The 23,486-nt window shown below is 36.8% G+C and overlaps 1 protein-coding gene across 3 annotated transcripts in view; it reads right to left on the minus strand.

Annotated features, from left to right (window-relative positions):
- The window catches only part of peak1 (pseudopodium-enriched atypical kinase 1), a 152,911-nt gene that overhangs the window by 97,188 nt on the left and 32,237 nt on the right, over positions 1-23,486 (minus strand). For 2 of the 3 annotated variants that reach the window (XM_039773489.1, XM_039773490.1), the window contains exon 2: positions 20,398-20,506. The exons of the other annotated variant lie outside the window; for it this stretch is intronic. The gene's annotated coding sequence lies outside the window, so the exon portion shown is untranslated. The remainder of the gene's footprint in view (positions 1-20,397; positions 20,507-23,486) is intronic. 3 annotated transcript variants of the gene reach the window in all.

The following is a 23,486-nucleotide window of genomic DNA, read 5'->3' on the forward strand; positions in this document are numbered from 1 at the left end:
GCTGCAAGACATTAGCAGCAGATCTTTTAAGTCTTGTAAGTTGTGAGGTGGGGCCTCCATGGATCAGACTTGTACTTCCATCACCATCCGACACATGCTCAGTTGGAATCAGATCTGCAATATTTGAAGGCTAACTCAACACCCTGAACTATTTGTCATGTTCCTCGAACAAAATCTGAACAATTTTTGTAGTGTGGCAGAGCACATTATCCCACTAAAACAGGCCACTGCTATCAGGGAATACCGTTGCCATGAAACGTGTATGTGGTCTGCAACAATTTTTAGGTAGGTTGCAGGGCTGTGGAGTCGGAGAGTCTGAGACAATTTTGGGTACATCGAGTGAGAGTCTGCAAAAATGTACCGACTCTGACTACTAATAACTTTAAATTGTAATGGAAAAAAAAATACAGCAAGTTCAAATGTCCCATTTCACAAACAATAGTCATAATTAAGTACTTCTCTGATGTAAGAATAAAGCCCAGTGCATAGCTGTGTTACTACTAGTAACACAACCTCACATTCACATATTGTAATCTGGATTATGGTACATTACAAAAAGTGCTTTCATTTTATTTCAGATATAATGTGTTTAACAAGTTAATATGAGTGTAAACAAGTGTAATGATGTAGGTAGAGGTGTGTGCTATGGCCTGATGTGTGTGTGTTCAGGGATTCTTGTCTTTTGTTTAAACTGGCCAATATGGTAGAGTGTCAGCTTCCTAGCCAGTAGTTCTGTGGTTAAATGACGTGTATGTTGCCCTCCTTCTATCAACATGGAAAATACATTAGCATATTAAATACAGAGGAGTCAGAGTCGGGGAGTTGGAGCTGGAGTCAGAAGTACCGGAAACTAAGGAGTCAGAGTCGGAGTTGGAAGAATTTGTCTACCGAATCCACAGCCCTGGTAGGTTGTGCGCATCAAAGTACCATCCACACGAATGCCAGCACCCAAGGTTTCTCAGTTTTTCTGTCTCTACCAGTTTGTCTTCTTCCTGTAGTGCATCCTGCTGTAATCTCATCCCCAGGTAAATGATTCACATGCACCCAACTGTCCACATGATCTAAAAGAAAACATGATTCATCGGACCAGGCCATCTTCTTCCTTGCGCCATGGTGCAGTTTTGAGGCCTACATACCCACTGTAGGTGCTTTTGGCATTGGACAGGAATTCAGCATGACCAGTATGACAAGTCTGCTGCTATGAGGTTCTATACACAGTTGTGTTCTGACACCATTCTCTTACAGTCAGCATTAAGTTTTTTTTTTAGCAATTTCTGGCACTGTAGCTCTCCTGTTAGATCAGATCAGATGGGCTAGGGTATGCTCCCCACATGCATGTACACCAGCTGTTCTTCCCTGGACCACTTCTGTTAGGTAGTTACCACTGCATACCAAGAACACCCAACAGGAACTGTCGTCATGGAGATATTCTGACCCAGTCCTCTCACCATCAAGCCATCACAATTTAGCCCTTGTTAAAGTCACTCGGATCTTTATGCTTGCCCAGTTTTTCTGCTTCCAACACATCACTTTCAAGAACAGACTGTTCACTTGCTGCCTAAATATATTCCACCCCTTTAAAGATGCCATTGTAACAATATAATTAATGTTAATCAGGGTATAAACACACACACAAATCTAGAACAAAAATGAAACACATACTGAAAGATCATTCATACCTAGAATGACAAAAAACATATAAATTATACAATACTACAACACAAATTGAAATGTTTTCTTTAATCATAATTCCATCACAGAACCATGGGTATAATTTCAATGACTAAATGAATGTCCTTTGTTTCAGATTTACATTTAACATCTCATTAACCAGCAAAGCAGGCTGTTGTGAAAGTAATAAGCTTGATTAACTTGAGAATTGACTTTCAAGGTCTCTTCATATCAGTATAATACATTACAAAAATGTAATGAGACTGGTTAATATTAAGTACCATTACAGCTTATTTGATTTTTCTATCAACACAAGTACAGAATGAACGTAAATCATACTTGACATTAAATTTCTCAGTTTAAACAAGAAATGCAAACTAAGCGCACTTTAAAATTGTTATCCACAATGCATGCACATTAAATTAAGTTGATAAGCACACTAAAAAAAATAAATGAGAGGTTAGAGGCCCCAAAAGCTTAAATTCACAATCTGAATGTAAACAGCAGGCAGTCAGGTTTGTCCACAGACTAATACAGAAGCCATCAAAGTGGTCACCCCATAGATATGCCATACACCACCAGAACTGCTTAAAAGACATGGCTAAACCACTCTACTTCTGGGACAAGTTGGTATTTTTATAGGTACTAATTAACAGAAAAATCGGAGGACAAGTGTCTAAGAGAAACACACAGGCCAACAGCATAAATGAGCAGACTTCTAGTTGTAATTAAATATTTTCTGAATTAAATTGTGGTAATCAATTTGTTAGTGCTGTAGACAGGGTGTAAGCTTGAAAAACTGAATGTCACATTTTCCTGCAAATTTTGTATTAATGTATGGGTTGTGACAACATATCCAATACCTCACAAAACCTTTAAATGGTCAGGTAGAAAGTAGAGAGCTAACTTCAAAACATAATACAGGCTGCAGATATTTACAATTCAAAGGTGATATCATTGATCAACTTGTCACATCAGTAACAAGTAATTACTGTAGTTGTACAAAACACAAATATGCTATTGGGCATAATCCATATATTTTGCTCATTTTTACTAATGTATTAGGTATCATATTTTTAGTACACTAATATTCTAAGATTTTTGTTTGTGAAGAAGGGATATATTAAATGTCTATTCTTACGGATTAATCTGTGTATGAATCAAATTTACACAGGGAATCAACACATCAACACAGCTATATTAAGCAAATTCATAATCATCAATACACTTAATATATTTAAATTTGGGATAAAGGAGGAAAATCAGAATTGAGATTAATTAATAAGGAAAATAGGCGGCACGGTGGCGCAGTGGTAGCACTGCTGCCTCGCAGTTAGGAGACCCAGGTTCGCTTCCCAGGTTCTCCCTGCGTGGAGTTTGCATGTTCTCCCCGTGTCTGCGTGGGCTTACTCCAGGTGCTCCGGTTTCCTCCCACAGTCCAAAGACATGCAGGTTAGGTGGATTGGCGATTCTAAATTGGCCCTAGTGTGTGATTGGTGTGTGGGTGTGTTTGTGTGTGTCCTGCGGTAGGTTGGCACCCTGCCCAGGATTGGTTCCTGCCTTGTGCCCTGTGTTGGCTGGGATTGGCTCCAGCAGACCCCCGTGACCCTGTGTTCGGATTCAGCGGGTTAGAAAATGGATGGATGGATAATAAGGAAAATAAATCCTTTAAAAATAATTCAGAATCACATTCAGGTTTAAAACAAAGTACACATTTACTGGTTCAAGTCTAGAAAATAAAATCATAAAAAGCAAGCTAAATATGATGTACAATCACAAAGAAAACTACATTTTTACATTACAATGTAATGACTAGTGATGAGAGAACCTTCGGCGTGTTTACTGAAATTACAGAAATGTTTGGGATCTCTGCCAGCCTCCATGAAATGCATTGAAGTCAATAAACTACGTAGTTTTGAGTTTATTATTGTGGTTCAATGGTCTTTCAATCGTTTCTGAGGACTAAGGAATTACCTGCCAACTATGCTGGACAGATTATTGTGGCCATAAATGTGATCTGTTCTGTGAAGCAGCAGTGCTAACCACTACAACATTGTGCTTTAAATAAGAAAAGACAGTCTTGAGGCACACACTGAATGCATCATGAAGTGGCAACGTTGGACTGGCTAATTCCATTGTTAGAAGCCATGGCTCTGGGTGAATCCAAAACATTCTTTTCTTTCCCTTGTATCTATATATGGTCTTTTTTCTGAAGTGGGAAAGGGGAGGGGAGGACTTGTTTAAGGTTTGCTTTGACTTGTAATTGCAGCACATGACTAATTATGGATGAAAATTAGCCATGCAGGGCTGTACTGCCAGCCCACAGGGTTCAGTGTGATCTATCTGATGGCAGTACTCATAATATTTTCATTATGGTAAGCTAATGCACCCCCTAAATGAAAATACTGCAGGTTTTTTTTAGTTTTTTTTTTTTGTTTTAAATCATATTACTAATTGGGTCGTGACATCACACATACATGACGCTAGATTGGCAGTGATCTTATATTAGGCATGTGTGAAAGTTTGGCTCGTGGCTTCACAAACCATCAAGAGATGCTTGGGTAAAAAATGTTCATTTACACCAGCCACATGGTGAATTTCCATGAAAATGTTTGGCCAACAAGGTCACTGCAGTAAATATTTTTGGAAATTTCACCAAGCAACACTTGCTAGTATACAAGATACACAAGTCATGTATTAGTGAATGCAAATTAGTGCATCTTTTGCCCAGGTTGATTGAAATTTAGGGATATAATTTTTCTTGTTCACTTGTTTTATTAATACTGCGGACAGCCTTGATAAATCTATAGGACAACTCTGAATTTGTAAAGCGATGACTTAAAAAAAAAATTAATGACAATAATTTTAAATGAAACACTAAAATTATGTAATTGTATTCAGACATGCAATGAGGAAAGAAAACAAAGGAAATAAAATAATTAGGATGACGATGATGGCCTATGTTTTGATTGTTAATAATAGGTGGCAGATTATTAGTTTGCACATTGCATTTGTTTGCTGGCATATTAAAATTTACCAATAACAACATAAATCTTGTCACACTTCCATATGTGACTGATGGAAAAAATGAACAATTCAATTACCTGTTCTTTGAGGAAGGGAGTTCTATTCAGCAAAGACGATATTGTGATACATAAAAATTTTGATAGATTGACGGCAAGAGACAAATAACTGGAAATATATTCACAGTGCCCATATTTAATACAAAATAAATAGTAATGCATTAAAACAACTGTTAAACATTCAGAGACCAACATCGGGTTTGTACTCAGCACCCAGTACATTAACCCCCCATGGAATCACACACACTTCTTCACAAACTGGATGCACAAGCAACTTACTTGGCTGAGATAAACAAAAAATTGTGTGTCCCAGGCAAATGGAACCGTTATTATTTGAAAGCAAAATGTCACAGTTACAGATCTGCTCATTGACTGTAGCACTGTTATAGTATGGCTTTTTTTGTAATCTCTGGAAATTTAACATGTTTTTCCAAACTAAAGGGGGATATTATTTATACCACCTGGTGATGAAAGGAAACGAAAAAATTCACTATTTTCAAAATTGACTTTAAAATTCTACTAATACTTTATAAAGACTTAAATATTCTTGATTCTTCCTATATTTTGGAATGCTTGTCCTCCTACACTCTATGTCGTAGTCTAAATCTTCTAATGGTGGTCTGCTTATAAATCCAAGAGCCAAGCTTAAAAGAAGTGGTGAGGTGGCCTTTTCCTCTTGTGCACCTAAAATCTGGAATACTTCATCACAAGGAATTCACCAGGCTAATACAGTGGAATGTTTTAAAAACTGCTAAAAACCTACTATTTTAAATATGGCTTTTTCGTAGCCACATTTTAGTTGTATTCACAACTAAACTAAATATCACATTCTTCTGGGATTCACAACTAATCCTCTCTGCTGTTTATTCTGGTTCTTGTGTGGTGGAGATCTGTGTCACCACCACCACCACCACCACCACCACCACCACCACCACCAGATCTAGGCACCTGAGATGACAGAATGAAGGTGGGTGTCTCATCTGTCCACAAGACCAACTTCAAATTTCCATCATGTGAAGCATGAAAACTAAGAAGTCTCATTTAGGAACATTTATTTTAGATCAGTGTTTCCCAACCTCGGTCCTGTGTCCCCCCTGTGACTGCAGGTTTTTGTTCCAACCAGATTCCTAATCAGTGACAACACCTGATAGCACTGATCTCATTTAATTAGCTGGTATTATTTTTCTTTTATTTGACATTCAGAAGAGCACAGCAGCATGATTTTTACATTTATAAGACATTTATAAATATTTCTGCTTTTAAATTTAAATTTAAATGCTTAACTCTCTTTTGTTGATTTCATTATATGTTGCCCTTTCTCTGTGCAGTTTTTCCCCTTCGCTGTATCTTATTAATGATAATTAAAAATGAGCAGAGCAGATACGCTGGCAAACACTAAATAATCAGTGGCTGCAAGTACTTTAGCACCAGACCACTAATTAGTAAATAATGGATTAATTAAATAATTAGAACACCTAGAAAAGTAGAAAGAAAATCAAGATGAAAATATTGTTAAAAAGAAAAAAATACATTATTGCCATATAACTGCTTGGTACATTTTAATATTAATAATTAAAGAGAGAATGCCAAGTGGGGCCTGGGTAGTCTTTTTTCCTTGGAACCCTTGCAGATTTTGTTGTTTTCTCCAGCCTAACTGAAGTTGTTTATTTTTTCTGCTCTCCTGGCCATCTGACCTTACCTTTTTTGTTATTACTTAATTCTTTAATATTATTGCCTAATCTTAATGGTTTTTCTTTTCTTGTAACTTTCTCTTCGTGTAAATCACTTCGAGCTACATTGTTGTATGAAAATAGAAATAAATGTTATTGTTGTTTATTCAAGGCAGGTAGTTTCATTGGAGCTATATTTACTTTACCTACCATGAACATTTTATATAACTGTAATAAGAAAACACAGAAATAAATATCCTAGGGGGGGCCTAACATGGAGCTTTCTGTTTACTATAGGCAAACAAGGAGAACACAATAGTGCTTAAAATTGTTCTAAAAAGAAAGAAGATTGTTGGATAACTAGACCTGGAAAAGGATCCATCTATCCATTATCCAACCTGCTACATCCTAACTACAGGGTCACAGGGGTCTGCTGGAGCCAATCTTGGCCAACACAGGGCCCAAGGCAGGAAACAAACCTGGGCAGGGCACGCGGGCACGCGCGCGCGCACACACACACACACACACACACCAAGCACACACTAGGGACAATTTAGAGTCGTCAATGCACCTGAATTGCATGTCTTTAGACTGTGGGAGGAAACCGGGGCACCCGGAGGAAACCCAAGCAGACATGGGGAGAACATGCAAACTCCACGCAGGGAGGACCCTGGTAAAGGGGAAAATAAAAATAATATGCCCTTGCTGTCTCCTACGAGAGATGCACTGGGAATGGCATACCAGATTAGGACCCAGCGTATGCTGTAGGGATTGTATCTCTGAGCTGGAATTCCCCAGAAGTGCCTAGAGACTGTTGCTAAGGACAGAATAGTCTGCTCTATCCAATGCAGCATGTTGCCACAGCGACTCTCATTTGGAAAAAACAGATGGAGAGAGAGTGGATTAATTCCCTAGCAGAAAGTCACAAATTTCTGGGTTTATTTTGTAATTCAGTAAGATTTATCAAATGCTTTAAGTATTAAGGACACTTAAACTAAAAAAAAAAAAAAACAATTTTATTTCTTATACCTTAACAAAATCAGCAACCATCAACATTACTATAAATTTGCCTGGAGAGTCAAAGCCTTTCCACAAAGGCTGCAGGAACAAAGTACAAATGAATCCTAAATTTGCTGCTATGTCTATTGTAGTGAAAAGAATGTTCAGTTTATGAATTTATACAAACTGCACAAGAAATTCTTGCTGAAACGGACACTCCACTTCATCCTTCACTTTTACTTTTTTTATACTCTCTCTCGTGACCACACTGTTTCATCATAGATGTGAAAACTGCCCCAACCTGTAATGCACTGCTTCATTCAATAGTAAACAATTTCAAGCACTGCAGTATTTTGTTTTCCAAACGAACAAAAAGGTTGCACTGGCCCAGAGGATATCTGGAAACCAATGGACACAAAATGAGAACCAGCCCTGGATGACAGGCCAGTTCACTATAGGCTACAAATCAATTATTTAAAAAAGTTTAGGGAAACTATGAGGCAGTATGGTGCAGTAGTGGTTAGTGCTGCTGTGGAAGATGGGCCTTTTTAACTGTCTCTGTGGAGTCTGCATATTCTCCCTATATCTAATCTTTTCTTTAAGGTTACTTTTAGTTTCCTCACATATTAAAAAGATGTTCAGGTTAGGCTGACTTCCACCTCTAAATAAGCCTTGTACATGAGTGTGTCCTGCTATGGAATGATAACCTGGCCAACCTTAGCTCCCAAGTTATATTCAAAGCTAGCAAGACAGGCTCCACATGCCCATTACTGCAAATTGGCTTAAGTGGGTTCATTGTCTACATCAATCCATCCATCCATCCATGCAATGTAATGTAAGCTGTCAAAAGCATCATTCACACTGGATTTTTAACCACTAAAACATTTGTATTTTCTATACCATTAGCACTATTATAATGTAAATAAATTTTAGTACCAGTATTTGTAAAAGATTAACAGACACTTTACCCTAGGAGTAAGTTGGTTTTAAATACCTGTAACACAAAAAGCCCTTAATTATTATTATCATCATTCATGTAATTTATGAAATTGGCGATTTTTCGGAGGGTGCAACAATGTAATTCTGTGTGAACAATATGTTGCTGTACATAATAAAGTAAGGTGAAAATTAAATTACTTTTAATGAGGAGGGGGAAACAAACACCTTTATCAAGACCATTTAGCACAAGAAGTGCACCTGGCAATGCATACTCTGGTCACACAGATGTAACGCTTTTTCTTTCCTTTTCTTAACTCAGCAGGTCACAAGTCCATTAGTTTATGTTGCTTGAAGTTTAAACAATAGAGAGGGCACGACGCAGATGTGCATATAATATTAGAAAAAGTCAGAAGGTCCAGTTAAAATTCTGTCAACCAATTTAACTGTGGACAGCTTTAACAGGGCAATTTCTTATAAAGAAAATGGCAAACAAATATAAAACTGGAAAAGTGACTGAACATCTGTTTCCTGCACAATAAAGGCCTAACCTACGCCATAAGGGTTAGTTTTCAGTTATGGCAAATTCAGTGCTGGGCTTGGCTGAAAATAGTATTTTTTTATGTTTTTTATTTGTAGCTGAGGAAATAACTTTTTCACATAAAACTACAAGAACAATACAGTTTCAGCAAAGTTCAAAAGTACATTAGCAGAGTCAAGCTTAACACATGAGACAAAATGAGAAAGAAGATTGTGTGAAGTCTGTGAAATGCAATATCAATTTACCAACTTATCCATCCATCAATCCATTTTACAAACTCAACTTTTCATTACAAAGTCATGGTATGTCAATGCCTATCCTGGAAGGGCTGGGTCTATACTGCAGTGCAGATACACACAATCCTATTGGGCTGTCTTAGTGAAACCAACAAACCTAAGAAGCAATCTACCAGAATGCATGGGCAAAGCAAAGCACCTAAAGATGCCGACTACACACTTTTTTCCAATAAAAAAAACTAAAACTTTCTTAAAAGCAATCTATGCAACTTTCTACACTTTCACCTGGATAAACATTCAGATAGCATCTCAGACTATATGAAAAATTTAAAGTAATTTACCATTTACTGATTTCAGAGAAATGGACATTTTAGTTAAAATTTCAGAAAAGGAGTGAAATTCAGCTACTCATAAAACATATTCTAGTTAGATATGTACTAAGCAAACCACCAATTCAACTAAATATTTTTCATTAATCACATAAACCTTGTTTAATATTGTCTAAAATGTACCAACAGCAAGATCCAACCTATGAGCGATCTACTCAAGCACCTGTATACCCTTAGACCAAAATTACTGCTTATACCTTAACAGCAGTATATGAAAATCTTACCAGTTTACAAAAGAGTGCTTTGAGAAAAAAAAGGGAAAAAAAAACACTTTAAATATTCTGTACAACACTATTTGCACAAAGATTTATTTTACTCAACTGGAAAAATCCCAGTTCACTTTCTATAGGAGTTTTTTTTTAACCATTTTCCAAGCATACTGTATTTATTGCACTCCCCGTGTCATTCTCATTTGTTTGACTAAATTGTATTCTGTTATGATTTTTATTTTTGCAGTGGGGCAACTGCAATAACCATTGAATCAAAGTGCAGTCCCCTCAGTCTTTAACTAAAAATATTTGCAAAAAAGACACCCATGAGCTTTCCATTATTCTTCTACGAGCCACTATTTACCCAAAAACATTTTACAACAGGGTACCATTTTAGAAGAAACATTGAAGAGCCAACCCAGGATGAGCACTACATGGCCCAAAAGATAGAAGAGCTTGTTCTAATGTTCTAAAGGAATTTCTTATCAAAGGACAAAGATGTCACCGTCAACTCTCAAGATAAAAGCCACATCTTGAAATTCTGTCCAGAGTCCACCAGTATTAATTTTTCAATATTCTCTACTAACAGACAAGACAATAAAAAATAAAAATGTGTAAGAATATTATACAACAACAAGGATACATTTTTTAATATAAGCCCATAATCTCTGCCATCTCATGTTCCTTTTCAGCACCAGATTCACATAGGGCATATTACAACAGTAACAATATTTGATCAAATGTATCAATGATGGGCAATGCTACTTCAAAATTTTTTAACCCCTGTGGTTCTTAAATGATAGGTTTCACAGTAAAATCCTTGAATAATGATAACTTGTCCTTACATACTTTAAACAAATCATATGTTCCTATAAATGTCAAGGACTGCTAAAATAAGCAAAATAATTATTTTTTTTTTTTTTTAAACTAAACACCTTTACAGCCCTACCTCTTCAGGAAGGTCAAGGAAAAAACACAAATGATGCTTATTTTTCGAGTTCATCATTGACGTAATTGGAATAGACTTAACAGCCAAACCTAATCAGCTGAAAAAATGTGATCATATAGCCAACACTTTACATTTCACTCGTACCTTCCAAAGACCCCATGAAATCCATCAGAAATCTCTAAGATAAGCGAAAGGACAAATAGATGCTGCCCAGTTTTATTGTAGCACAATGAAAATAGCAATACCTCAAATATTAGGGTTTTAAAAAAATAAATAAATAAAAGTATAGTTAACTTCGTCAGGGATAGACTCAGAATTCCACATGTTTTTCACAGCTGTAAAAGACATTCACCTGTCTTAGAAACTCACATTATAAATAACATTGTATTTATATCATTGTATTTGGTGTGATTTTAGCAACAATGGGGGCTGTATGATAGGCTATGGATTGTTTAAAAGTGTATCCTTTTAAATTAAAGGTAATAATGCATTGTGTTATGAAAATGAATGTAATGCAGGTATTTTCAAGAGTGGATTAGCCTTTCAAAATTAGGGAAGCCTGGAAAGGCAACTATTCAATTTCATAATCTCTCCTACTCTAGCAGGTTCAAGCTACTTCACATCTGGTCAAAACAGTGGCATGTCACCTTTTTTCCTATATTTAGCTTACCATCAACAAAATTGCCAATGAGCTAACCTTACAGATCAACTTCTCACCTTGGTGTCGATTTATGCTGCAGACTAGTGCTTTACTTGGATAATGTGCGGCTGTGCAGTATGCTAGCGGTAAAGGCTGATCAGGAACATGCTCTCTTTGATCTTAAGCACAAGTACTCATCCTTGAAAAAAGCTGGTGGTTTCTAAAGATCTTTAATTGGGCCACTAGTAAGATTTTCTTGCTTTCTCTCACTTTTTTTGTTAAACTTATAACCATAGCCAAATGGTAACACAAGTTTCTACAACATATTTATGCATACCACAGTTGTGAGGAAAAATAACTGACTGCAAAAATAATGTAAAAATATTTTTAAAATGTGGGCCATCGCAATGATCTGCCAATGAAGAGGCATTTGCCTGGCTTCCACTCAAGGCTGGATGGGGACAATAACCAGAATGCATCAGACATGTGAAGTTCAGCATTCAGACTGAATTGCCCCTGCATCTGTTTTTACGCTGGTATCTATGCAACTACACTGACTGTGGTCTCCTTTTCTGTCTCCAACAAGAGGGCTCTGTCCATCAGGGGACACCTTTCTGGAGATCTCTGAACAATTTCTTGAGCTTTACTTTAGTTTCTTAGAAAGTGTACAATTAAATACCTCTGGCACTAACAATGTTTAGGACTGTGTTCACTTTTGTGTCAGTAATACCTGGAATTCCTTTGATGTTTAATCTGTTAAAAGGCACTATTAAGGAATTATTAATATAGAGAGTTCAGAGGAACAGAAGTCACAGAAAAATCAAAGAACAAATCAGTCTGAGATAACAGCTTTCAAATGCAAGAAAGCTTTAAGTGTATTGAACAGATTATTTATTTTCACTACCCTGAAAAAACAGGGGAAAAATAGGTGCTCAGTTAAACTCTAACCATTAAAATGTCACCACAAAATCACAATGCTGTAACAGTGAAAGAAGCAAAGTGCAGAAGTGCTGAAAGTGAGAACGTGCTAGTTGACTGATAATGGCCACAGGCAGTAAAATCACAAATCATAATTTATGTAGAGAAAGTTTTGTGGTTTTCTCCATCAATATTTTGCCACAAAAAGGGGCATGGCAGACAGTGGAAACATAGCCAGCATCTTTCAAGTAATTCTAACCTCTTGGCAGTTATTGCAAATTTTATATGTCATTCAATTAGAATTTAGAATCCAAAATGGTAACTTTTCATCAATTTATAAATAATTTGTAATTTTAACTGTAATCAATATAACCTCCAGGAAGTGCCAAATCCTGTTAAGTTTACAGTATGTCACTTTGCAGTCAGGCTGGCAGTACAATTAGAAGCATATTCAGAAATCCACCAGTTTACCTTCAAAGATATGCACTTTTTCACTCTTTTCTTATTACTCTCGTTCAAGGAATTTCACTTCATTTCTCAGGACGGGTTTTTGATCTGATGATTATGCTTGGTGTTACATGCCTCTCAGATAGTGGACACATGTTAGCTCCTTTAACCCTGATGAAGTACAACATTGCCATGATATTAAGTACAAGAGTCAGCAACATATTGTCACTCATCTGAAATTTAAATTCTAATATGTGTATATTGTAGAAGAGGCCAAATTAGACTTCAAGCAGTACTCATGTACACTTAGAATTCAAAAACTCCTGGAGAATATAGATGGTGCGTGTCTGACTAACAGAATATTTCACAGTTTTAGGTGGTCATATTTTCTAGAAACGTTGCAATCATAATATCCAAAAGACCATTTTTTGGGTTAGATGTTTACTTATTTAGGTTAGGTCAATTAAATGTTAGATATATCTACCATTGTTCATTATCAGGGTGTTTGAGTCTTACAAATTTCATTGAAATGTGATCATTATCTTAGTTAAATATGGTTTGTATTTATTTCATTCGAAATAAAGAGCAAATTTATGACACATTCTTGTGTTATACTTTTTGCTGCCAGGATTTAATCCATGTACACAGCAACCCTGTCCAGGAAACAACAGATGCAGAAAATGAATGGATAAATCTTATGATCACATTTTATCGTTTCAGATGCTTGTAACGTGCAATTTTTATTGTGACAGATAGTGCCTTTTATGTAAGCTATCTGTTTCAGGTGTATGGTAAAACATTCTCTTCATTCAAGAGTTTGTGACAAACTTTTAAAATGAGTGACCTTATTGTGTAATCCGGAGGCTTCTAAAACGCACACAAGTCAAGAATACCTCTCTCACTACTGCAAAGCATTACAATTAATCACAAGGAACCCCTGGAGCAGGTTTAGATGATGTATTCTAATTCGGATCCCTGGAGAAAGCAGACAAATATATGAAGATTTTCAGCCAAGTCCTCCTAACTCTCATTCTTCTGTCTAGCCCACTTCAATCTCATATAAAAGGGTTCTGCCAGGCTGAAAAGGTCATCCATGTCATGACCATGAATGAGATGGGTTTGTTCTGCACCGTGACTTAAGAAATACGGGCAGCGTATTTGTGCACCTACATTCTTTCAGAATTACATGTGTCTCTCTCTTCCTGGGACTCTAATACAGTTGTAAAATGATTTCCTTTACATCCTCTGTGATATGAAGCTTTGGCTCCTCATCAACTCAGACTGCATGACTAGCTGATACTTCTCAATTAAATTTATTTTTATATAACATACTTCAAAATCTACAAGCACATAATACTATATTCATTATCATGCATTGGCCTCCAAAGATCACCGGTCAGACTCTGCTGATGCTTGAGGAACAAGATGGGGTGCTGTTGCTAATTGTATTGTTTCTTTTTCCCTTCACCGTACTGAGAAAACGGCATATGAGGGCAACTGAGCCACACCCTCAATGCCCAAGGAAACCCCACCCCTTCAGGTCAAGCCCTATAACCACACATCCTGGTCTCAGTTGAGGAGCAGGCTCTCTTTAGGAAAGACGTCCAGGACATCGATATGATAGAGAAATATTCTCAAGAAGCCACTTACGATAATCAGACAATTGTTAACACCTGTTTTCTGATGTTGTGCATCCTGAATGCTTATTTAAGTTCTATTTTTTGGATTCTTACATTAAAAAGAGGTGTCCACTGAACCCTCTTCAATAATCTAAAGCAAAAATGCAGTTTAATATCTTTACAAGCTAAGAAAAGAAATGGCGAAGAATTTTTTCATGAAAAAACGGTGTAAGGTTAGTTTTCATAATCAGTTAGTCCCAATGACTCAACTTGAGACAACTCAATTATTACAAATACATATCGAAAGACTAAAGTGCCAATAGAATGCATGTTAGCTACTAGTGAGTCACATTAAAGATAATAAGTTTGAATGTACATAAATGGCTGTTTACTAGATCTGGACAAGATGAAAGTTTCAATATCCAGAAGTGTTTGAAATTTGTTAATATCTAAGAAATTACGGTGCTCTGAATACCACAGGTCAAACCACGGTGTGCAAAATAAATTAGAGATACAAAGCTAAACATTTCTAGCTTTGGCAGAATAGGTAATTGTTTAATTGTATTTACTTGCCAAACTTTAAAGAAACCATGGCAAATAGAAACAGAGTTTTTAAACACACAATACTGAATTCCTTTTCTAAACAGAGTACTTAGCTCGCGCAAAGCAGGAAGGCAATATGTTTACCGGTATGTGTAAGTGGTGTCTGATGAGACAAATATGCAGGGTGCTTTTCCAAACACAACAACTACTTACAGGAAATGTCACTTCTTGAAAAGATATAATTCTGCTTATTTGCACCATCTATGGGAATAAGGAAGCAATGTATTTTATTAATACCTGCATAACATTACTTCTGCATTCTAGGCAGATGGCATACTGCTAACATTAGCACTACTACAGATGTTCTGACTAAATATTTGTAAATTGTCGCGCTTGGGTCACAGATTTGCACAGAAACACAGGAGGATTGAGACAGGAACTTTATTTAAACACTGCAAACGAACATTTGTCTCTTTTTCAAAAGTTTAAACGTACTCTCCATGACAAGACAGAGAAAACAGAGAGAGAGAGAGAGAAAGAAGCAAAACAATCAATCAATTAAAATACTGACAGGTGCTGTACATGCTTTTAAGTATGCGGAGTACCGCACAAGAAGTTTATCACGCGACAGAGCGCAAATAAGGTAAGGAGAAATGTGAAGGTAGTCTGTCAATGTTTTTCAGTGGTTTTCCCAGGAACGTCTGTATTCTCTGAGGGTGCATTTAGCCCCCCAGCTCACAAAATGTTTAATAAAAACATTCAAATTCATTCTGGTATTCACAATATTACAATAAAAGACCTTCATATTTAAAAATCAAAAATGAAGGGGATTAATTAGAAATTTGTGAGGAAGAAAAAAAAACTTTGCTGAAATTGCTCATTACTTGCAGTGTTCATTTACATCTTGTCTAAACTTTCCTAAGTATGTCTGCAAAGAACAAGACACAATCAATGTTTGTCTGGCCTACGCCTGCCTGCAGCCCAAGCTGCATCCGGCTCCCACCTGTACACTAAATGCATTTTATTATTTGCTGGCTGTTGATCATTGTTGCCCTACTGTGCATATTCAGAGGAGAAATAAATTTAAAGAATTTGCTTAAAGGATTTTTTCAGCTTTCTGTGCTAAAGAGTGCTTGAAACAAGTGACCCATATTTTTGTGCGAGTCAGTAGGTCAGCAACCATGGGAGCACTTTATATCATGGCTGAAATGAAGGTACTTGAGATAATCATATTAAATATAAGGATACTGCAGTTAAGTCTTGTGAACACCTCCAGGAAAGCAACTGTGAGAATACAGCATCAACTCCAAAAACCAAAAAGTGTAAAGCTGAAATGTTGGAACCCAACTTCTGTGCCTTCTCAATCGCATGTTGCGAAATGGTTAAACGATGTGGAAATACTGTAAGTTGCCTCTTGTGGTTGAACTCTCAACCAAATGCTTTAATTGAGTAAAACCTATGCATGGCATTGTGGTGGACCGCAGAGTGACACCTCGATAATGGAACGACTGGAGGGGAGAGATTGTTCTGGACACTATCTCCACGGAACCCTAAAGGGCAGTCCCCCTGGCTCGTAATGGGGCTGTGGGTTTGGAGCATGGAAGCTCAACTCTGCTGGGGCCTGTGGCCACCTGGACCTTTGCCAAGCCCTATTCAGCAGCACTCTGCCAGACCTGGAAGTGCTGCCAGAAGAAGCTCATTGTATTCCTGGAGACCTTCCAGGTGTTCTATAAAAGAAGCTAGCCTCCACTACTTGGAGAGCCAGAGTTGGGAGGAGGTGGATAAAGCTTGCTGGGTGAGGAGTGGAGACAGAAAAGAGAAGAGAAGGACTGGGCTTTGGAGCGGTTTATTTGTGTAGCGCTGCTGTTGGGTTCAAGAAAAGTGCTTCCCATGTGAATAAATGTGTGTTGTGTGGCAAACTTGTGACTCTGTCCGTCTGTGTCAAGGTTAGAATTGAATATATTAAAAAAAATATATACAATTTTTTGACAGGTTGTTTCTTTAGAGTACTTGCAACTTTTTATTTGTGAACAGCATAGGCTAATTTTTCTTATCAACCCTGAATGTCCAGATTTTCTTAGGTTATTTCAGTGGGCTTAAGAAATAAGGGAAAAAAACTCACCTTTCTAGATTTTTTTTCAATACTGTTAATACCTACTTGGGCTGTTTCAGTAATAAGTACTTCACAGTAATTCAATTATTGCTTCCACAATCAGAGCAACACTTGTCTAGGTCTGCATTTTAATTGGAACCGCCATGCCTAAAGTGGCAAAAACAACTTAAAATGATGATTTTTGTCACCTCTATCACATGTATACAACAACTGAAAAAAGAAAAATGAAGTTTTTGAAGACTTTGGGTGTCCCCAAATTTTGAAAAGCTGCTTTACAAAAATTTCTTTTCACATCCTTTTTCATTATATGAGCCACAAGGAAACCGAATTTTCACACTACGAAGTTACATTCAGGAACAATTTTTAAAACACATCTCACTAGCGCTAATAGCCAAGTACACCTTGTGACGGTGGGGAATGGAATGTGGCTACATACTTTGGACAGGGCTGGATATTGGCCGCATCTAATTGCAGTCTCAGTCATTCTCACAGCTGTTCTTGTGTTCAAAGACCCTCCTTCTAACAGCCTGCCGCATTGTGCAGAGCAGGATATGTTACCAGGAGCGAGTTGTACTTGTGCAGTCATGGACTACGGTTTACTCAAATGGTGTTGCTCAAACCTGTCTTTATAATATCCTGAGAATCATGTCTCTAACAAAACATCATGATATAGTTTTGGAAAAGCCCAAGACAGACCAAAAAGGCCATTCCTTTGAATGTGAAACTTGTAGTGATAAAGCATAAGTAAACAGCATTATTAAACTGTATATAATAAAGATAAATGTCTTAATAGGGTTTTTTTAAATGACTAATGTTATTATTAAACTAATTCTGTCAATTTGTTTGTGCTTTGGTGCCATATGAAAAAAATGGGTGAATTTCTGGTGTCAGGGGATACTTAACAGTGTTTCCAATCTATGGTAAAAAGTGCACAAAAAGTACAAACTTCGCTACACAATGAGGTGTTCAAAAATAGATTGCTTCTGTAAAGGGACAGAGGCCTGTGCTTTTGTTGTGAATTTTTATTCTACGATCACAAGATCCCCTATGAAGTAATAAAATTATGTACTACACCACAAAGAAGTAAAAGGGCCCTGTCGGACTACTGTCAAGATCCAATCAATACATTTTGCTTTTACAAGAAAGCTTACTAAATATTTTTTTAAAAAAGGCATACTAAAGATCTAGTAACATATGCCACATACAAAAGTGTACATGCACTGCATGCAGCCCACAGAATTTTCTATTACATAAGTATGTATTGAAACAACAGGGCTTAAATATGAAACATTCTGTTGTTTATTATTGGCTAACAACCCCCTACATACACAGAGCTCCTATCAAAAGGAATCAGTCAGGGCTGAGATTAGACGATTCAACAGTGCACTGTGTATTCTTAGAACGGTTTCAGGCAGTGTGGTGTTATGGTTAATGCTTGAGCGTTCAGACCCTAAAGTTGTGGATTCAAATACCACTATTGACACTGTGTGACCATGAACAATTACTTAACCTACTTGTGCTCCAAACGAAAATAGTGTAACCAGTTGTATTTTAAGTGTTTTAAGTCAATTTGAATAAATACATCAGCTAAATAAGAAATGAATATAAAAATAATATTGTGAAGACTGCTGACATTTCTACAATTAAAGTGTCACTAACTAGTTTAAGTGTCTCTTATTTGGTATAACAGAGTACCACACTTTTGCCCATAGTGGAATATGCTTTTAATTTAAACTTCAGTCTATTAAACATAACTTATAAACTACACTATATCTTAACCTACTGCAAAACATTAAATAAATAAAAAAACATCATCATATCATGGTCATATCACGGTATGTCTGGCCCTGGCAATAAGGCAATGCTCTTTCAGTTATCCAAAACAATGGTGCAATCGCGAAAAAAAGACCTTCACTAGTGTTCCTTCATGTTTAAATTCTAAAGAAAAACATCCTTGCCTAAGCCTCACAACAGAAAATGGATGGATCCAAGCCATCAACAGATACATTTATTTTATAGGACATGCATGTTTTTAGCCAGCTCTTTAAATCTGATGAGTGCATACAGTCTATGCATAGACTTTGACTGATTGTTTCTTTTTTTCCTTAATTAGCAGTCAAGCATTAATGACATACAAAATGTGAGCCAATACATGACAAGTTAACCATCATACAATATTTAAAAAGAAAGAAAGATGAAGGTCTCAGTAATGTTGGTATGCTCAAATCACCAAAACATTTTAATGGTGATCTTAGGAAAAACTTAAATAATTTTGGAAATGTCTGTTGTGTGGATTGAAAGCAGCAACAGGCTATGGAATTAAATAACAGGTTTATTAAGAACAAGAACTGTCTTCTAATTTAAAAAAAATCTGGTTGAAGTTTGAGGCCCTGACGTAGCCAGACATCTATTGGTGCACTTTGTGTCTCACTTTTGTTTTACTGCTAGTTAAGGGAAAAAAGAGGTAATGTAGAGAGCAGAGTCTTAAAAAGCAAGTCTCTTAAAATTAAGGGAAAAGAAGTCAGTTAGCAGCAAAAAATGGTCACTAAATTGGAAAGTTGCAAGAAGGAAACCCTGCAGCCAGTGTAACACCCCAGGAGCTGATTTGGACATTCCTACCCTAGAAGATGCTGCAAGTGGAAACTTATGTCTACTCAGAAGAAAATAAATAAAGAACTGAACAAAGTTTAAAAACAAAAAAAAAAACACCACTCTGTGGCAGGGAACAATGGTCATTACACAAAGCCAATGGACAAAAAATAGAAGACAGCACGCAAAGGATATCAGCAGACAAAATGTTAAACCTGCAGACAAGACATTCCCACTGCTGTGCTGTTGCTGGCAGTTGAGTGCTTTTGCTGAAAAGGGAATAAAGTCTCTCATAATGACTTTTTGTACCCTGCACTTCCTTCAGGTATATCAATTAAATTAACAAGCTAACGATGAAATCCTTTCATTTCTGTAGGGGTTCAGTGAAAGTGGTCAGATTCAGAAGAAATCTGGACTATAACTGACACATTCTCAGGCTGCATTCATCTCCTGCTAAATGGAACTGCCTTTAACAATTAGAATGGTGGCCAAAATGCTGAGCCATTTCTTCTTCTTCAAAAAAAATTAGAGGAAAGGTACTATAACAGATGTAAAAATGCAGCCTGCGATTTTACTGAATAATCAGGAGGAGAAAAAAAACAATGAAAAGCTACAGTGAAAACGGGAATGGTTTCTGCTGAAAGCATTACATACAACTGCCTAAGGGTTCAAGCAAAGAATAAGAAATGTGAACAATGGAAAAAGCCAGAAGAATTAAAAGAATAACAAGCACATATACAAGAATGTTTTGAAACTAATAGGAACCAAGAATGGGAGAATAAATGCATAATTCTTGCTAAGTGCAGGCAAATCTATGTAAAAAGAGAAAAAAGGAATCCTCTTACCTGTTTGAAAATGCACACTTTTCTAGAAGGCAATTAGAACCAGATATACAGTAAGGAGAAGTGACTGACAGTCACCGAAGACATAAGGACCGACAAGTGGAGGAATGATCTGGAAAAGAGGTTAGATGGGGAGGATGGATTACTTTATAAGAAGCAATGAATAAATGTATAGAATTCATTTTAGCAATCAAAGAGAACGTCAAAACATGCTGTGTACCTTTCTTTAGTACTGTAAATCTTAAATGCTAAAGGCATAATCCATCACTTATAATATTTATTTATGATGATAAAAAAGTGTGATACATGGCGACTTTAAAACCCTTAATTCGCCTAAATACTGGGAGTTGTCAAGCAGCAGAAAGGCTGGAAGGCAAGCTAAAAAAAAAAAAAAGTTTCTTTGCATTGGTAATGTCTAAGGTGAAATGTGCAATTCTGGTACAAAAATGGAATAAATAATAAGAAGAGAATTTGCCTGAGGTAACCTGTACACACAGTGAATGCAGGGAAAAGAAAAGACCAGATTTTGTAGCTGAAAGGAATATACTGAAGCCATTAAAGGAAAAGAAATAAAGAACCGACAAGGATAGGAGAAGACCATCCTGCGAGAGAACAGTGAAATAAAGGAAGGATTGATGAAAAATTAAAAAGGCAAAGAGGAAACTCAAAAGGGTTCTGGCAGATAATTAAAACGTGCAAACATCTTGGAAGAAACAACAGCATCCCCTGATAATAAGCATTATTCATATTCTTGGCAGCTAGAGGGGCGCTTCGGGATGATAATGTCTCAAACAAATAAAAATAAAAATGAAACTACAACCCAACATATAGGACCACAGATAAAATGTTAACCTTTCTTCTGTAAATTAAATAATTTTAAGATAACTATGTTAAATTATTCCCATCGAGTTCTACTATGAGAAAATCTTCACAGTTCATAATATTAATAGAGTTCTACAAGTTTAAACTTTAGTTGGGCAAAACCATTACATTTGGAATTCTTAGTCACATTTGTTCCCACAGCAAAAATAAAATCAAAGGAAACAAATAATTGCTTGGAAACCAGCATTGGCACTCTGTATAAGCAATTCTGCAAACAATTAGTTTTGCACATTCATTATGTTTGCAGTCTGCACTAGAGGGCTATTCTTTGGTCTCATCATAAAAAGTTGATAACCAAATATGTTCCGATTATGGCAACCTAGGGATATTTGGGATGCTGTTTCTGCCACATCAAGAATGCCATGATGATGATTATTATTAGTCTTTTCAGTCTGGACAGTCAGTCAGGCACATCACAATGCTTTCAAGGCTCTCATCTGCCTATGAAGAATGATTTGGAAAACTCAGAGGAACATCAAAGGACCAACTGTGAATCCTGCAGCAAGCCATAATGCAAGTCAGCAATTTCTCTTATGTATTGAAATATAGTGCTTTCCATATACTGTATTTCTGGGAAATAACCTGGAATGTAGGCGGATGACTTGTACAGATGAGGCTTCATTCACAAAGTCCAGGAAGAAATCTACAGATGCCCTTCAGCAAGTGATAACCTTGCCTAGACTGGTGCTGAACTCAAGCACCCTTGACTGCTGTGAACACACTGTAAGAAAAGTAGGCGTCATGGTTTAGGGCACCTACAATATATATGTGGTTTGTTTAAAAAAAACGTGTGATTGAAAACAAAAACTACATGCGGAGGAGATCCTGACACCCAGAGTGTCAGTGCTATTTTCTGACATAAGCAGAGCCAAACACCCACTTGTCTCTTGCAGGCAGCGGCAGAGCCTAATCCACAAACAGTGATGATGTTTTAGCGCTTACACATGTAAGTGTATAGCAGGAAGAAGAACACAACTACTAGCCAAGATGCTTTTATCATTCATCTGTAGAAAAACTACTGCAAAGATCTATCTATATCTATATTTTTAAAATGCTTCTGAAGACAAAGACACACAAAAGAACAAGGACACCAAAGAACACATAGCTCTAAGACACTTTATTCTAAATAATTTATACATTAATTTTGTTAATAAAGAGGAAAAGCTTTTGACTAGTGCTGGGCGGTATACCGGTTAATATTGAAAAGAGTATTTTATTTTTGTTATGATATGGATTTTTTCTTATAACGCAACACCAGTTTAAATTGCCTAAACAACGTTTGGAACGTGGCACAGCGGGAAACTGTTTAAGGGGGACCTTTTTCACTGTTACACTGCTAAACACATGCAACGAAGTACATGCGTTAGCATAGACATAGAATTACTAGATGCCGCATGACCAGCAGCATCATATGTCAACGTCACCGCCATATTGCGAGTAGCACTGCTATAGAGTGAAGTAATGGATAAAGATGCCTCATGCATGTGCTACTTGGGATTGTGTAAACCGCTGTACGCTCCAAACCAGATCCCGGGGATTACATTTCATACTGTAGGTAAGGTTGAACAATTGTTTTGGTTATATTGGCCAATATAAAATCCCGTTTTATAATCTTAACCTTAGCTACGCCAGGCTAAGCTAGCAAAGCTATGCATTTATGTGATCAAGTGAGCCTCCAAACAACGTTTTGGCTAACCGTATTTAGTCACTAACTATGTAGATTGTTGTTAGCTGTTAACATTTCTCAAACTGTGAAGGTTTCTCAAATGAATCCACCTCAGCAAGCAGTGGGATGTAGCCCTTAGACTTTGAGAAAGCTGTCCTGTGATGTGTGCCGTGCTAGTTTGGTAACAGATGCTGTACCAGCATCATATGATCAAAGCTACCACTTGCTCACATCAAAAAACAAAGGAGGTTTGATGATTCCTTCTGAGGGTACAGTCAAGGTGGTCAAAGTAGCTGAGCGTGTTATCCGACAGTCGACATTAGGGCAAGCTGTCAGTGTATCTTTGATCAATCAGTTTGTTCGGGCTGAGATTGGTTCAGATGATGTGTTTTTCCTCAAGGAGCACATTGATGAAACACAGTTTGAAACTGACAACCATCATTTCATGCTCATGTCTTTAGTTGTGTCTGTCTTCCACAAACTAAGGCTGCACCATATTGCTAGACTAAATACTCTCAAATTACAGGATCTGAGTGAGCGAGAG

This window comes from Polypterus senegalus, chromosome 12, assembly GCF_016835505.1.
Source record: "Polypterus senegalus isolate Bchr_013 chromosome 12, ASM1683550v1, whole genome shotgun sequence".
Lineage (NCBI taxonomy): Eukaryota > Metazoa > Chordata > Cladistia > Polypteriformes > Polypteridae > Polypterus > Polypterus senegalus.